Below are 18,972 nucleotides of genomic sequence, written 5' to 3' on the forward strand. Positions count from 1 at the left end.
CTTCACTCGCGTTGTCCTTTTTCACAACCACCATGCTAAAATCTTCGTTTCTTAGAATACATTCGATTCTATTTCTTCATAATTACATGCCGGTCCCGTTGAGTGTCGCAATTATCAACTGTTCACGGTAGTTACAAAGTAGTACACACATCAGCCACCTTTGCCTGCGGTGGCGTTACAGACTGCCAGTACGGACAACTGGCTGAACAGGTCTGATCTACTGTATCTAATAACAGCTATGAAAATGTCGATTCTCCACACTGTCTCAAGAACAGGAACCGACATAAGTGTTTTCAACCGATACCATAACTCTTCAAGTTTCTAACGCCTGATAGGGTAACGGCGGCGAATATAAACATACCAAGGGCACATGTACCTTTGGACATGACTTAAGGACTCCATACACACTGAAACATGCGTGGTTGCAGGGATCGCAACAAGCGATGGGTTTGAGTCTTCCAAAGTTACATGATATATGTTGCATTTAAACAAAAAGCGAAAGGACTCAAACTCATCGCTTGTAAGGATGCATCGCAACATGTTTCAGTGTGTTTGGGAACCTTTACACAGATGCCTCGGTGACGAATCGCGATGACGAACAGTGTCCCTTATCTAACGTCGCTGCGACGGGAGCCAGCCGACGGAACAGGTCGCCAGACGCTGTATACATGCTGTTGTAAAAATAAGTCCTGAGCTTGTTTTGAAGGTTGGAATTAACACTAGAGTCTCTGAGCAAAAATTAGGGCCAGCAATGATATCATCTTTGATAAGATCTGCAATGATCAGCAATCTGATTCTTGCCTGGTCGTTTCCTTCTATTAACCCTTTGCACTAGAGGTGACTCTCAGTCATTATTTGATGTGATATAAAAAAATTACAAAGTGTTGTATATAATATTAAGTTTTGTATAATGCATCAATATGTGAAATATTTATATAAAATAACTGTGTTTCTTAATTTACGTATGTTTTCTCATTAGTCCGTTTCAAATAGTGTCGTCTATGTCTCATCGGAAAGTGTCGAATGTTTCTAGTGAAAAGTTTCCTACTGCAAAGCTTTAATTTTGTATAACTTACGCTTAATTTCTTAACTCTTGGTCTTAACCTTTATATTTCAGGCTACTTGGTCGGCGATTTGACGGAGGAAAATTGTAAAGTTTGATATTTAGTATTAAACTTTGTATAATGCATCGATATGTGAGATACTGAAATAAATTAGTTTCCTCGATTTATGTGCGATACGACAAGTTACAGAAGATGTCGTATGTATCGCATTAGAAAATGTTGAGTATTTCCAGTGAAACACTTGTGAACTACACAGCGTTAACACTACTAGACAGAAATTATTATTAAATTACCTTTCGTGGACTTGCAATACTATGATTACCACGAAAGCTGTGACGTAAAAACTATGCTGGTATTAATTTTTTATCAGAAACTGTGGAACTACTGGATGGATTAAATTGACCCATTTCAGAATCCTTATTTTGCAGGTATTTCAATTATAAAGATATTTTTACTAGAAACTGTAGAATAAGTTTGTAGAGATGCAAGAATGAGAGACTCTTTATATCTCGAGAAAGATATTGTCCTAATTTTGATAAAAAAAGTAGAAATAAATCACTCTAATTGGTCGTAGTGTTAACTACGTAAGTAATGTTAACCCTTCGCCTGCAATCCTGATTTTAGTAGAGTGAGTACCGTAATATGGAACAGTTATACGAATATAGAATATCAGGATATTAACCGTTGCCTCATAATGTCATGTCAAACTCCTGAACATTTAGTAAGCAGTTTCCATTCTGTGTTAACATTGTTGTTTAAAGAGAGTTCAACAAGAAGTCCTTTAAAATTGTTCAAAACGAGAGACTTTTCAAACTGAATTCTTCAGTTAACAGGTTAATCGCGTTCCAAAGCGGATCGAAATGGACGCCGGTGTATATACCCGGTTGTCGATCCCTCGCCGAGAAAAGGCGGGCAAGGAAGCAGGCAAGGCTTCAGCGCTGAAGCAAGAGAGGGGCTAGGCGGAAGCCAAAGGCGGTCGGTATCTCGCGAGATAAGGGCGCAATCTCTGCTCCCTGTCTACCTCACCCTCTCCACCTGCCACCCTCCCTCCCTCTTCCTCAAAAAGGTTTAAATTTCCCCGGACTGTCCCCCGATCCACGGTTTCGGTTTCGCAAAAATTCGAAACGCTGAGAAGAAGACCGAGGCGACACTTTCTCTCCGTTTCTCTCTCCTGCCTCTCTAATTGTCTCTCTTCCTCTCTCTCTATCTCTCTCTCTCTCTCTCTCTGTCGCTGTCTCTCTCTCGCTCTCTCTCTCTCTCTCTTTCTCTCTCTGTCTCTCTATGTTCATTCCCCTCTGCCCGTCTACCCTTCCTCCGTCTACGTGCGGAAGAACCCTCCTCGTAGAAGGGGTTGAAAGGGAAAGAGACGAACGCAGGGGATGAGTGTGTGCGTTTGTAAAGGAGAGAGAGCGAGAGGGAGAGTGTGTGGAACGGTTGCCTGGCAACGACGAGAGGGGTAGCCAGCAGTATAGATCGCTATCCAGCCGCCTCCTCAGGGGGCGGGCTGCGAGGGTGGCAGAGGAGGGAGGGGAGGGAGACGAGAGCAACCACCCCCGTTGGCAAGATGGCTTTATTACCCTCCGGCCGAGGACTCGCCGATGTTGCCTGTAGTAACTCGCGTTCTCCTCCGCTCTAGGAAATGACTTCGGCGTGGATGGCTCGCACGGGAGGTAAATATACAGGGTGTTTCGTGAATCGCGGGGGTTGACGCCGTGCGGCGGTTGTTGGAGGATTGGAAACAGTTAGGATGTCGGTTTCGGTTGTTGATACAGTGTTGGGAGACCGAAGTAAGGCGTAATTGTTGTTCGGTATGTCGGTTTCGGTTCCGATTATTTGGAACTGATATTATATCGGCTCTGAAACGGTTCTATAAGTGTTGTTTTTCGGTTCTTCAATTTGGTTCTTCGTGACTGTTTTCAATGCAATTGTAGAACTGTTGTTTTCTAGTTCTTCATTTCGGTCCTTTATAATTGTTTCACGAACCAAACAATAACAGTTATAGGACTGTATAAAAACGTTTGATGAACATGTAAAAAAATTGTAAAATGACAATTATAGAACTATTATTTTTCGGTTCTTCATGTCGGTCTTTCATAACCGTTTCAAGAACCAAAAAATAACAGTTATAGGACCTTAAAAAAACGTTAAAAAAACATTATCAAAAACTATAAAATAACAGTCGTAGAATCATTTCAAAACCGATATTATAAAAATCGGAACAAAACCGATATAGCTCAGAACCGATATACTGAATAACAATTATAACTTATTTCGGTTCTTCATAGCTATTTTAGTTGGAACCGATATATAACAGTTTCAAACAATTATTTTCGGAACCTTTCTAATCCCTAGTTGTCGGTGAAGCAGCCTGAAATTTTATACAGAAGAGTCACTGAAAGATTGAAGGATTCAAAAAAGTCATAACCTGTTCATTTTCAATCTTTTTTATTTTATTTTATTTTTTGTAGGTTACAGAGCATCTCTTGAAGACTAAAATGGCTGCGTATGATGTTCTGCAGCAAGTAAAGGTCATTAACTTTTTCTATTCCAGTGGAAGATCAATTATTGAAACTTGTAGGTGATACCGAATAATTTCACAAAATGCTAGATTTTTATTACCACCGCGTTCACCTGATTCGAGGGCCCCAGACTTCTTTTTGTGGGGCTACTTGACAAAACAGATTTGCGTAAATAAACCTCTAACAATTCGTGTGCTTAAGGAGAACATTCGAGCTGAAAATCGACGTTTAGGCACACAAACGTTGAGAAAAGTCATGGAAAATATTGTGGAAAGAGCCTGCATTTGTGAGTAGGAAAATAGCAGTCATTTGAGAGATGTTGTTTTTCTCGCATATTCTTCAAAAATATCCATTAATTATATGTCTAAAAAGATAATAAAAAATTAAAAAAGCATATGTTCCTGAAAGTTATTTTTGTTTTATATCATTCACTCTTTCAATGGCCACATTCTTTTATTAAAAAGTCAGTGGAAAAGGAAAGAAATTCTGGATCTGCAGCTTAGGTGTTCTACATTCTGTTGATTATTAATATAAATTATTTACTTTAATTCGGGCGAACAATTATTAATTTTTTCACAACATCTGCAGGTAAGTAAATACCTACCCCTATAATTGGAAGATTATGATAGGAGTGGAGGATAATAGACTGAGTGTTGTGTCTGAGTTCTTGAGAAAAAGTGCTTTTGTGAAATGTTCTTGGATTAATTAAGTAGTAATATTGCGATTAGTAGATTAAGGATTAATGATGATTGATACTGTTAATAACATTGGAAGTACTACAATTACTAGATACTAGGAAATACCATTATTACAGTTACTAAATACTAGAAAATACTATTATTAGAATTATTAGGTACTAGGAAATATTAATATTACAATTACTAAATATTAGGAAATACCATTATTACAGTTATTAAATACTAGAAAATACTATTATTAGAATTATTAGGTACTAGGAAATATTATTATTACAATTACTAGATACTAGAAGATACTATTATTAGAATTATTAGATGCTAGCAAATATAAATATTACAATTACTAAGTACTAGGAAATAAAATTATTAGAATCACCAGATACTAAGAAATATTATTATTACAATTACTAGATACTAGAAAATACCATTATTACAATCACCAGATACTAAAAAATACTATTATTACAATCACTAGATACTAAAAAAATACTATTCTTACAATTACTAGATACCAGAAGATACCATTATGACAATTAGCAAATACTAGTAAACAACAGAATCTAATACATTAACACCCTTCGATTTCAATGATGTTTTAATATATTGCCAAAAGTAGTACTTCAGCCAACTTTCTCCAGACCCTATAATCTGCAGAAGGCTCTAGTTCCCGAGATAATCGCCGGAAACTTTCGCTACCACTACATTGAATTCAATATATACCTGAGCGTGTCTGATCGCAGCAAGATTTCGGAAACACCCTTTATATCTGTGCTCTAGTAGCGGCGCGGACCGGCTTCGAGTTCGATTTATGGCCGCCGCCCTCTTCTCTCCCTCGCGCCGCGCGACATCTTGAACTTTCTTCTTCCGCGGATTCGACTTCGCCTCGTAAACCGCTCGAGCTGATACGGTGTTTCGCGCGGATCCTCGCGGGAATGTACAGGGTGCTCCCGAATATGCTAACTAACAACCTTATTGGCGTATTTCGGAATACAGAATGATTCGTATCGTCGGATTAACAGGGAAAGATTGTAAAATTATTCTTTTATGCACTATGATCCTATCAAATTGTCTGAAAAGCTTGTTTTGCTTTATTAATATATTGGAGAGACCTGGAAAGAAACCAACTGTAAATATATATGTCAACGTAAGTGTAACTATAAACATAAAATTGAAATATTAATCCAAAAAGTGGATTTAAAAAATAATTCATCAAATGGGATACTGTCTTAGAGAATGAAGAAAATTATATTTTGGATTAATATTTAAATACTTGTATGAAGTCATAAAGGTTTCTGTTGAGAATGAAAATAATTAATTTCTTTTCAGTCTTCCGGATATATTAATAACACGAAAGTAACTTTGGGGATAATTTAATAGTATTTTGGTCAATGGGAAGATAATTTTGCAATTTTTTCCTGCTGAAACTGAAGGTAATGGATAATGAACACATGAAATAATCTGTCCGAAAGGCTTGTGCTATAAGTAATTACGAAACATAAAATTTAAGTTTCATGTATATTAAAATAAAGCATATTTTTCAAGCAAAAATAACTGTGATGCACTTGTGTCATGCTGTCAAAGGAAAACCTTTTATTCAAAATAAATATCAAGAAAATCAACATTGTACAATAATATGCTGAATATTTATTAATTATATTATCTTATTTATTTTTTAATATCTCTTAAAACTAATTTCACACGTCAATTCACATGTACTGGTGTATAGGAGTGATGAAATAGGTATGCGATCAATTCAATGAATTCTTGACGATTTTAATAAATCTACCTACTGTATAAAGAAGAAAACGGTATAATTTGGAAATTTATTGTACCTGGCCTTATTTCTTGTGCTGGTATAACACGAGTTTGCGTGATATGGTATCTTTTGCAACCCAACTGCCTGTATATTCGACGAGAAATAGATTTGGAAGATATTAGGTCTGTAATATGAAAAGTCAGATTTCTTATCACTCGCAAATTGATCGTTCGAGTGATTAATTGCGCGTTTAAGAGTTGTAAGTTATTTCCATCTCTATTTATACGTCGGCAAAGACGCATGCAACCAAATGGTGTGCATATTTTGATTAACAAAATCCTTATTCAAATTACAAAGTCCATTTTTCTTTCTTTCCTTCCAGTTTCTATTCTTCTCCTTCAGAATGAAAGAATCGGATTAAGTTTAAGTCAAGAAGACCAGAGGAAAGTATGTATGTGCAACGTCTGTACAGTAACAGGATAAAGAAAGGGAATTATAATTGTGTGAATAAATAAGATAACTTGTGTAGAATCCATCATCAATGATTATTTTCTTAATCTTAAGGGTGAAAATAAAAGAACATATTTTCTATTCTCTTAACCCCTTGCCACATGATTTTCTTTACGGCTAATTGTAAACTCGACTAAAAAATTTTATTATGAATAATTTGCCGGAAATGCGAAGAAGTGATAATTTTACTGTAATTACCTATATATTAATCACTTGCCTTACAGTTGTTTTGAATTCAAATTAAATATTATTTTCCTGTTATTAATTATTATACTATAGAACAAACAGAGACATAGAATATTCCTAAAAATTCATTTTTTCTTCAATAAATTATCAATGACAAAGTAGTTGTACCGACCATAGTTGAGAAACAAATCATAAGGAAAGGGGTTAATTTCAAAGGTAAATATTATGTCTAGCAAAATAGTGTTTCACCTCCACCCATGTGCAATGTTAAATCATTTGATTGAATTGCAGTATTACTATTGCATGTTCATCTAGCTGAATGTCACCGCATTAGGTAACATTATATATAATGTAGAAATGTTTTCAAATAATCATCGTTTAATTCAATGAACTATAGTAATTCGATTTGCTTGGGGGTCACCAGTGACCACCATGGCATTCAAGGTGTTAAAATATATTACATAACAATATGATACCTGAATTTTTCTATAGTGACACAAGTTGATCTCACTGATAATTGCCATCTGCACAAGTCAATTTTTTTAAAATTAACCGGTACGCAATGTGTTAACACTAAATCTACCGAGCAGATAAATTGACTTTCTGAAATTCCTCTATAGCAACTTCAAGGGTGAATCTATCGGGACTTTAATTCATTTATAATTCAGTTTGCGTATCGCTAAATCAATTTCTTGATTAATTTCTCAGAGAAATATCTGTTAGCCTTTTAATATTGACAAAAAGGGAAAATCCGAAGTGAATCATTTTGGCTCGTCTGGTAGTTTTAGTATTAACACGTTTGCTACCAGCGCTTATTTCGGTGACGATCTCCTCAATTATAATATTTTCTTCAATCCAATAAATTTTCTATACAAAATATTAGAAAAATGAAACTGAAATGAGTCATTAAGTTACTAAGTGCAACGTTTATAATTTCTAATAACAATATCTATAGGATTAATTTCATTTTCATTGTATTAAACATGGGATTACAGCCGTCACAAATATGTGACGCTGGTAGCGAACGTGTTAATGGAAAGCGTCCCCAAGTCTTTGGGCGCAATAAACAGTGACAGCTACTCTGATAAGAGGAGGTTCTCCGACTAAACAGTATCCTTCGTAGGACATTCTTTCCCTAGCTTTCAAACGAGTAACATTGCAGTAAAAAGATTACGATTACAACCAGTTTTCATGATTTTATTTTACGCCTATGAGATCCTGTCCTACAGAAAGTATAGAAATATACAATCGGGATTCATATTCGTGTAATTGGACCAACGAAAACCGATTGAAACATTTACCGAATAATGTTTATAAAATTCAATCTGCGCCAAATTGACGCGTTCCGTAAACCTAGTGTTAGACGAGTAAAAGAATTTTTTGCTTGTACAATTATGCTGGTTCTTCGATGAAAACGCGCAGTGCAGTCGGGGGTGGATCGGCCAGATGAAAGGCAACCCTCTCTGTCGTCCGTCGGCGTTATCTGACGCGGACAGAGATCTTTTGCTCCTTGGAAAACACGTTCGGAAGATCTTTCGGCGAATCCGCTTCGGTGAATGGACGGAAATCGATGTCGGTCACCGGACATCGTACTACAAATTAACTCCTTAATACTTTAGATAGACCCTATTTCTGAGTTACTGAGGGAAAAAGATTTTGTGAAATGTTTTTGGATTTATTGAAAACTAATGTTACGGTTATTAATGTTAGTATACAATTAATATATAATCAGTATAATAATAATAATAATAATAATCATCTATTATTACTAAATCGTTATTAAAATATTAGTATATAATCATTAATGATTAATACTATTAATGACATTGTGAATTGTAACGTTGTAAATTGGAACATCGTAAATTACAACATTATAAATTGGATCATTGTAAATTGTATTATTGTAAATTGTATCATTGTAAATTATATCATTGTGAATCGTATAATTGCAAATTGTATCATTATAAATTATATTATTGTAAATTGCATCATTGCAAACTGTAAAGTTCCAAATCTCATCATTATGAATCATAACATTATGAACTGTAACATTATAAATCCTAACAGAACAATTACCAACATCAATAACTAATATCACTGTATAATAACATTGCTACATTAATATTCCACAAATAACACCGACGATAATAATAGAAACACCTACACAAACAGAACGATAATAAATAGGAAAAACCCGACTAACCGCGTCACTTCGAAAATAAACGGTCCACTTGTTCGCTGTCGGAACGGTGTTAATTACAGAGATGAAGGGGCACGGTTAATTATGGAAAATTGAATCTGTAGTCACGACACCGTGGTGTACCGATGCTATCTTCCGAGATCCGCGAGGATACAGGGTATCGAAAGTTATCGGGATCGGTTCGACAGCGAGCTTCCTGACGATTCATTCTCGTTATCGGGTCCGTTTCTTCCGGGCAATTTAATCAGCCGGCGTCAGCTAGTTGCGTGCCACCGAAATTATCTACCCTCTCGACCGTTGCTATTATTAACGTTATTCGCGGCTACCTGATCGCGTTCGCCGTTCGTGAAACACATTTTTAACCACAGCTTGAAAACTGTTGTGGTATCGATTTCGGCGCTCGAAACGGTTACGAAGGACCTGTATTCTGGATAACTATTATAAAATCGAAATATTCAGATAATATAATACAAGTTTCGAACGAAGTTTCTCTGCTGTGTATCAGTCAGACTAACAAATTGTTTCATATGAAAATAAGAAAGAACCATCTGAAATCATTTATTTCGGTGAATTATTTAAAAATACGAATACTGTCGATTCATTTGAAATAGTATTAGCGTCAAATAATGTATTATTTTTTCATTCTTTTCATTTCAAATATAACAAAAATATAATGTTTGAAACCGTTTATAATGAAATTAATGTGAATTAAATAACTATTGCATATGTCATACTTTATATACGGTACTTTTGGTATATATACGATAAACTGATTTGTTCGACACGTTGAGATTGAAAAACATAAATAACACTTAGATTTCTTAATTTCAATTTAAAACTTTCATCATGAGTGTGACGACACTGTAAGTCAAGAGTTAAAGCTTGAAATAATACTCATTCTTTCAACGGTGAAATCTTTATTTCTTCAGATGAACATATAATTCTTCTTAGTTTTACTTTGGTTTTTATTCAAATATACTCTAGATATATTCGTCTTCGGTTTAACGACTATACACTTCATTATTTTATTTTACCACACGCAGAAGGAGACATTGTTCAATTTAAATTCCACAGTTAAAGTTAATTATTGGCTACGAATGCTTACTATTTTATAGGAACCAAGATGCGTTCGAAAATAGAAGAATGAATTTTTGTGTTTATTTCTTTAGTCACCGTTGAATCGATTGTTGCCATTCTTTTTGACACTGCGTTGCTGCTGTACGGTTGCGGCGCTTGTAATAATTACCAGAATCTAGAGAATGTGAATCTCTCTCACTGTCGGATGCCTCTTACACTCCGTTTGCCTTTATTACCCGCAAAACAAGAGATTTTTCAAACTAAATCCCACAGTTAACAGGTTAACCATTCCGCGACACGCGAAGAACGGCCCCGCTAACGGCCCTGACAACGGCGAAACTTTCTTTCCCGGGAGGAGGAAAGAAGCCGGAAAATGGACGGTCAAACTGAAAATTCGAGCCGCTCGCCCGAAGGAAAAATGATTTATCGTAAGTATTTTCGCGGAGAGCTTTCGAAGGAGCCTTCGTCGGGGAAGTTTTTATTGAAACGATTACTCGAGTCGCCCCGGGGCCGACGCTATTTTCCAGTGGAAGAAGGAAAACCGACGGACGGGACGGGACGGGACGAGAAGAAAAGAGCCGAGGCTGAGAAAACGGGGGTGGCCGGAGAACGAAAGCCGGAGTTTGAAAGGAACTCGTGGCCTGGGGCTGTGGCACGTCATTCCCCGCGATCAATTAAATTTTTATATCTTTCGCTGAGAGTTTGAACGATAGGAAAAGTTCCGGCGGCCTCGGCGAGCTTCGAGAACGGTTATGCCACTGGTTAAATGAATTTTAATCGATTTCGATGACGAAAACCGAGGCGACATAACGAAAATTGAGGGTTACCAATATGTCGCTAACTAGCCCCTGTTATACGAAATGATTTTCATTTGAAAAGTAAAAATTTTGTACAAATAAATTCCGTTTCTCTATTTATATGACATATTATAGTTGGTCGGAAGCCATTTTGAAGAAGAATCTATAAATAGGACCGAGGCGACGATCATGTCTGCTGTTACAAGCATTTACAATAGGTTGATTTTAATGGAACTTATGAGGGAACTAATTCTGTTTAAATCCTTCACCTTGAATTAGACGCGTTATGAATTTATTCATATTTTGGTAAATTATTGATAGTACAATTATTTAGTCGAGCTTACAATTAGTCGTAATGAAAATAATGTGGCAAGGGCTTAAGAGGATGGAAAACATGTTTTTTCATTTCCATAGAATTTATACTAAATATAGGTAGGTGGACGACGAATTGTTTAAAATATTGAATACCCTTTTGGACTTTTAAACTTTTAAACTTTTAACCCCTTGTCCTATTACTTCCTTTTCAACTATAATCGATTTAAGTACTTTGTCGTTAATAATTTACTGGGAAAAGGTGAAGAATTCTAGGTTTCTAGTACATCATTTTTCAATAAAGTTAAATTAACACATTAACTGCCACGGTGGTCATAGATGACCGACACTTCAGAATTGCTCGAGAACAATCACAATGTGTAAGATTATTGACGCCGAATAAAAATGTGTAATCGCGTAAATAATTAGATAATAGTGTTAAATAAAAATTGTGATGTCAAATGATCAAACATTGTTTCTATTTACGTTTGCTATGAAAGGATAAGCAACGTATAAAACTTTCAAGATTCTGGTGGCAGTCAACGTGTTGAAAGACGAGCGAACGGGTGAACGATTTTTGGTCGTGCGAGAATAGAAAGAATCGACGAAGAAGAAGAAGAAAAAGAAGAAGAAGAAGAACAACAACAACAACAACAACAACAACAAGAGAAAAAAGAAGAAAGCGAAATCATACGCTCGTAAAATTCGAGAAAGCAGTGGAGCGGAAGGACGACAAAAATCCAGAGAAGAGAAAGAAAATAAACTGGACTCTGTACACATGCAACGACGAAAACCCTGGAAGAAGTCATAAAACGCGTAATCCCTCGTAAAGTTTCCCTTATCCTGGAGCCCTTCCAGCGATACCTTCCTCCCCGATCCTCCTCCCGAAGGAGCTGGAAGATGACAAGGAAAAAGACGTCCACCACGAAAATATGAACAGAACGCGGCGACGCACAGTGCGGCCGCCTGTGGATAAAACCTTCAAATTCGACAATTCACATAACGAAAATTGAAGGTTAATGTACTGCTAAGTAGTCACTGCTGTACAAAATGATTTTCATTTCAAAAATCAAGATTTTGTACAAATAATTTCCGTTTCTCTATTTATATAACATATGATATTTGGTGGAAGGTCATTTTGAAGAAGAATTTATAAATAAATATGGCCAATCGATTGAAGTGGTAAGTACTAATTAACTAATGTTAATAATTAGTGCTATTAATAACATTGTAATGTTAGTATTTCATTAATCCAAGAACATTTCTCAAAAGTCTTTTTCCTCAAGAAATTAAAGATGGCAGTACTAAGGGTAATATAATAATAGTACTAGTAATAATATAATAGTAAAATAATAGTAATACAATAGTAATATAATAATAGTACTAGTAGTAACATAATAGTAAAATAATAGTAATACAATAGTAATATAATAGTATATTAGAAATACTGGTAATACATTAGTATTACTAATGTTACAAATACTACATATTATTAATACTAATCTTATGAATACTAAATATTAGTAAGCATTAATATTACAATAGCATTCTAAATGCTAACATTGTAATTACTAATATTATAAACCAATAAAAATTAATATTTCTAATAACAGTCCTATATCAATACCAAATCAATCGAAAATCATTTGACAAAAGTACTTTCTTTTATCGAAAACTCAGAAATATAATGCTACCTCAATCTATTATTCTAAGCCACTCTCAACTGTCAGTGCTATATAAACACATACAATTCGCCCGTAATTTTTCTCTACTTGTTTTCAGCGACACGAAAACGCAGCAACACGAAATAAACAATAGCGTGTCCTCGATCTTCTCCAACACCGCGTCTACTTCATCGTCATGTTAGGGACACGAGTGCGTGCGCTGTCTCGTTTCCCTCTAGACAGGCGTTTCCAGAAGGGATCGCGAAAGCGAAGGGCCGTTCCCAGATAAATTCACCTCCAGCGTCCTCCAACGTCGCGAGCATTGAGCAAACAGCCCTTGTAACCTCGTCGCCTGACAGAAATATTCCCTGCAACAATGTTCGCCCTTTTTCCTCGAGCCCCATTTGTTTTTTCATTATTAATAGACAACATATATTTATACAAAATAGAAATTTCGCGAAATAATTTCAATAAATTAGAGTTAATTGGAAACTAATTTAGTTCTCTTAACACTGGAATAACAGAGCATTTATTTTAATTCCTGCTAACATCTATTACAGTAGTTCAGTAAAAGTATTAATGTTCAAAATAATCTACGATATTTAATATATTTATATCAATAATTGCAGAATAGAAAAATTGAAACCAGTCAGTCTACAATATCTATAATACTTAGGTTTTTCAAATATTATTTATTAAATAATACTTTTCTATTATCAATCGTTAACATTTGAAGTAACCGTAAACATAGAATCAACAATTCTTCTTTTCCTAGTAGATGATTAACTATAAAGTAGTTGTATCGACCATAGTTCTGAAATAAATCATAGCGGCTAAGATGACGTGTACTCGTCGACGTAGTTAACTGGCTAAAATATGAACATTGTTACACAGTCTTGACACGTGACTCATTAAGTGTTCCGATGACCACTCGAGATAACCGACGTTCGACTAATCCACGTTCGGATAATGGACGTTCCGCCGCAATAAACAACCAACAATAACAGTCGAAACGAAAAGGTCTCGTTTACATTGCAACACTCGCGACAGACCGGGACGCGATCGGGAATCGGATCTCCGCACACCGAAGTACCTTGTAATTTTCCACTTTCTATTCGATCTGAGCTAATTAATTTGCTTCCAATTAATTACCGACAATTGCTCTCGCTCTAATTACGCGCGGCCGATTAGAATCTACGAAAGTTTACGGGCGAGCAGGCCGATCTTAACGTCTTGGGTTTTGCATGTGATTTCTCCCTAATGATACCGGCTCGCCTATTTCCATGTGTACTCCCGGGCCAGCGATCACCTGGCGTCCCTATCGGCCGACCGAATCGGAGCCGATCGACGAACAGTCTTCTGGGATCCATCTCGGCTCATCCAGCGATTTCGATGGGAAGCTGGGAATGTAGTCGCACTGCTCCAGTGGTATGTTTTAGCAATACAGCAGCGAGTCCGCTCAGAATTCTTAAAAACTGCTGAAGGCAATGGAGACGTGGAAACTATTGAAAAGTATTGGAAGTATTGTAAGTACTGAATGTATTGAAAGTATTGAAAGTATTGAAGTATTGAAGTATTGAAGTATTGAAAGTATTGAAAGTATTGAAGGTATTGAAGGTATTGAAGGTATTGAAGGTATTGAAGGTATTGAAGGTATTAAAGGTATTGAAGGTATTGAAAGTATTGAAAGTATTGTAAGTACTGAATGATTGAAAGTATTGTAAGTACTGAACGATTGAAAGTATTGTAAGTACTGAATGATTGAAAGTATTGAAAGTATTGAAAATATTGAAAGTATTGAAGGTATTGAAGGTATTGAAGGTATTGAAAATATTGAAAGTATTGAAGGTATTGAAGGTATTGAAGGTATTGAAAGTATTGAAAGTATTGAAAGTATTGAAAGTATTGAAAGTATTGAAAGTATTGAAAGTATTGATAGTATTGAAGTGCGGAAGTGTTGAAAGTATTGAAAGTATTAAAGTGCGGAAGTGTTGAAAGTATTGAAAGTATTGAAAGTATTGAAAGTATTGAAGTGCGAAAGTGTTGAAGTATTGAAGTATTGCAGTACTGAAGTGTTGAAGTGTTGAAGTATTGAAGTATTGAAGTATTGAAGTATTGAAGTGTTGAAGTGTTGAAGTATTGAAGTATTGAAGTATTGAAGTGTTGAAGTATTGAAGTGTTGAAGTGTTGAAGTGTTGAAGTATTGAAGTGTTGAAGTGTTGAAGTGTTGAAGTGTTGAAGTATTGAAGTATTGAAAGTCTTGGAGGTCTTAAACATCTTGAAAGTCTTGAAAATCTTGGAAAGCTAAGAATGTTGTCCCCCTGCACAGTGGCCTGTTTCGGCAATCTAGCCGGACAAAAGTCCCAATTGATACCCAAGGTGGACCACGAAGTGTGATCACCTTAGATTATTCTACTGGCAGCGGTTCGATCCGAAATATTGTTAGCTAAAATAACATGGTTCCAGGAGAGCTTTAAGATGATTGTATCAAATTTTCTGTCGAGCCTTCTTTTCCAGGGTTGTCTAGGTCAAGGTTTATTCGATGTCGATTGCCTTATGAATTAAAAAAGAGCAAATCGTGCGCGACTAAAACTCCCAACATCCAACGAAACACACGAGTATACAAGTGCACGAATGCAAAAGAACAATTGGTACTTTATTCCTCATACATTCAACTACCTCAGGGAGCAAAAGTTTGACAGCTTAGGCGACATCTTTTAAATCAACTGTTGGCCGCCTGAAACGGCCAAATCGGTCACAGCTCTGTGGTAATAAGAGTGTTAACCCTCTGTACCCGAGAGTTTCTCGTTAGAAATATTCTATATTTTCTGGCGAGACAGAAACGACATGTTTGAAAACTTTCTTAACCAGTTAACTGTGGTATTTAGTTGGAACAACCTCTCGTTCTGCGCGCAATAAAATAAAAAAATGGAATGTGTTCTCATCGAACGCAGGACGAATGCACGTAGAGTATATTTTAATGAAAGATCAAAGCGAAACAATGAAGAATTACATGTTCATGTGAGAAAATGAAGAATTCATCGCTGAAAGAATTAGTATCGTGTCAAGCTTTACGATGACGTGTACACTCGTCAAACACAGTTAACTGGTTAAAGAGAAATTACACGTGAATTAAAGACCAAAGCTGTTTCATGTCAATATCCCACATGTTGATGCGTCATACGAAGATTAATGTTAAACATCAAACTTTACAATGTTAATGTATCGAATCAAGCGGTAACTGAGAGTCACCTTCCGAGTGCAAAGGATTAAGCAATGTTAGCTCATATTATAATCTGTCAAGTTCCCACCTTATTATTTCGTATCGACCTTCCCCTCCTACCGAGAAACGCTGCTCGAAGGACGGGTTTCGAAGGAAACCGGAGCACGCAACGATGATCTCCGAGATGTATCACTCGGCGAGCGATAAGGAGTTACAGGGGCACGAGTAGATCGACGAACGATTTCGCCAGCAGCGATCGCGAACCGCGAAAAAGCGTTTCGAAACCTCTCGTCCGATCAGATCGGAAACCTCGTCGATTCGAAGCGCGCATCGCAGCGATAACCGCGTGCTTGTACACAATACAATATCGCTGGATGTTCCCGTGGCGAAGATTCGCGAGTCGAATGAAAAGAAAAAGGGAAAAGGAAGGTCTCAACGCGATCGAGAACGATAACTTAAGGAATTAAAAGATACACTGTCCCTTCATATCTATAAAATTGGAAAATAAAATTTGTCAGAAAGTTCAGATGTTTCAAAATAGCTCCACCAACAACCCTTAAAATTGATTTTATTTTGCAATTTTATAGACGTGAAAGAACAATGTGCTTTTTGTTTAACACTAGAAGTACCAAACGTTTAAACCGTCTGTTTAAAATCTCCTTATAAATGCTAAAAGCGTAAATTTATTAAGATTTCAATTGGTTTATATTTCAGTTTAACTATTACTAAATCAAATTCTTTAATCGTTTTTTTAAGAAGTAACTGTGCCTTTGTAATAATTATAAAAGAAATCAGGAATGGGTCATTTTGACCCACATGGTAATTCTAGCGTTGAACTTTTTTCCTGCACCAGTTGTTAATAACATCGCGGCAATGCCACCTTTCAAAATTCTATTATTACTATCCTATCCTGTCTTATTACACTACTTTCACGTTTCATCTCCTATATCTTTCCTCTTCCTTTCGCACATACACATCTCACCTATTTCACACGATTCATTAATAAATTTATGCTTCCATAGGTAAAGAAGACACCCAACAATGATTACAACTTTAATCGTCATAACTGTTTCCAGAACCGAAACCGATATCGTAACCGTTTTCAACCCCTGTCAACGAGTCGAATAAACAACCAAAGAAACAGCGAAAGCCTCGAGTAAGAGGAAGAGAGAAAGCGAACGTCCCGAAGAAGCCCGACAGATAAAGGCAGCTTTGTGGAACGATATCGGTAAGTGGAAATCAGTGGTTGGGTGGCGCCTCTTCCCGCCCTTAAGGGATTCTCTCGTTCGCGCTCCTGGAATCGCGTCTCCGTGGCCGGGCAGGCGCGACGGCCGGTACCGGGAACTCGGCAACTTCATTAAAATATTGCCATCAACACCGGGTCCCATTGTCTTGGGCCTCGACCGGCCGATTAAACCCACTGGCAGCCGTTCCCCGTCGGAGAACAGCGCTCGCATTTTCTTCACGAGCGACCGTTCACCGCGTTCAATCCGCAGTTTTCGGCTCGTTACGCGGCCACCTGCGTGTCGCTGGCAACTTGGCAGGAAATTAACACTAAACCTACCGAACAGTTAAATTAACTTTTTGAAATTCCTCTGTAGCAACTCCAAGAGTACGTGTATTGAGAGTTTAATTGATCTGTAAACCAGTTTACGTATTGCTAAATCAATTTCTTTAACAGTTTACCGGGCGGCCATTTTGACGCATTTTGAACTTCGCGAGGAAAATTACATATTTTTTCTAATACTTGTACCGACTTTTATCCGAACATCTCATAGTTTTGTTTATAAGATCATTGTGTGTAATTATGTCGTTTTTTAACCTCTTGCGCTGGAAAGACGTAGCATGTACGTTGAGATGTTTTCGTTCGAAAATTGCTAATTACGTCTTATACACATCGATACTCTTGTTGCGTTTCATATACTAATTTGTTTTGAAATGCATCACTCTGTACAGAGTGTTTAATAAACAAGATTAATGTACATATCTGTGTATAATAGGTAAAAACAGAATTCTTCGTGTGGGACTTTGCCAAATCTCTAAATTAATTTCCAGCAGAAGAGGTTAAGTTGTTTTCTAGAAAATGTATGATTTTGTTCATGAGTTGAATCGACGCGTGTCGGTAGATAGAATAGGTATATTAAAATATTCGTAAACCTAGTGTTAATAATTTCAAAGAGAAACATCTGGTATTTTTTTAATAATTGCGAAATGAGGAAATCAGAAATGGGGAAGTTTGAACCGTCTGGTAGTTTTAATGTCAATACGTTCACTGTCAGCACTCGTTTCGATAGCAACCTTCATGGTTAACGTATTTTATTGAACGTAATAGTCTTTGTAAAATACGAATAAACTCGAGAAAAGAATCAACTTTCTACATTTTATGCCACGCTTTATGAATTTAAATACAAAGTGGTAACTCTTTGCGGACGAAGATTCTTCGAAACATACAAAACCTTCAACATATGAAGCTAAATTATATATTAATTTCTTAATTAATAGAAAAAAGAAAACTACGCGCTGGTCTCTTGCTGTTCGACTAATTTGATCATTTATCCACGACTTAGTCTTCCAAATCTGAATATTTCATCTCACCGAAATACCGACATCCGTCCGCAAATGTTTAACGGTTACATATGTGTATTTGCAGTCGAAAGCTCTTCACTTAACGCTTTTTCGTATCTTTTATTTAACATGTAAAATGTATACAATAGAATATCCTTGGAGTAATTGTTATTATTACTACAATTTTTACATGATTAAGGAAGTTAATCGATTTGGCAAGTGAAAGAAACATTATTGCATACATTGTTGTATACCAGGTGAAAAGATTGACAAGCCGAAATATACTGATGTATAAATATATTTCAACTTTCAAGTCACACAGGTAAATACAATACTATTTCTAACCAAGACGACATAAATACAAAGCTCGCGAAGTAACAGGTTCGACAGAGTTTCGGCAC

The sequence above is a fragment of the Nomia melanderi genome, chromosome 2 (genome assembly GCF_051020985.1).
Source record: "Nomia melanderi isolate GNS246 chromosome 2, iyNomMela1, whole genome shotgun sequence".
In the NCBI taxonomy this organism is placed as follows: domain Eukaryota; kingdom Metazoa; phylum Arthropoda; class Insecta; order Hymenoptera; family Halictidae; genus Nomia; species Nomia melanderi.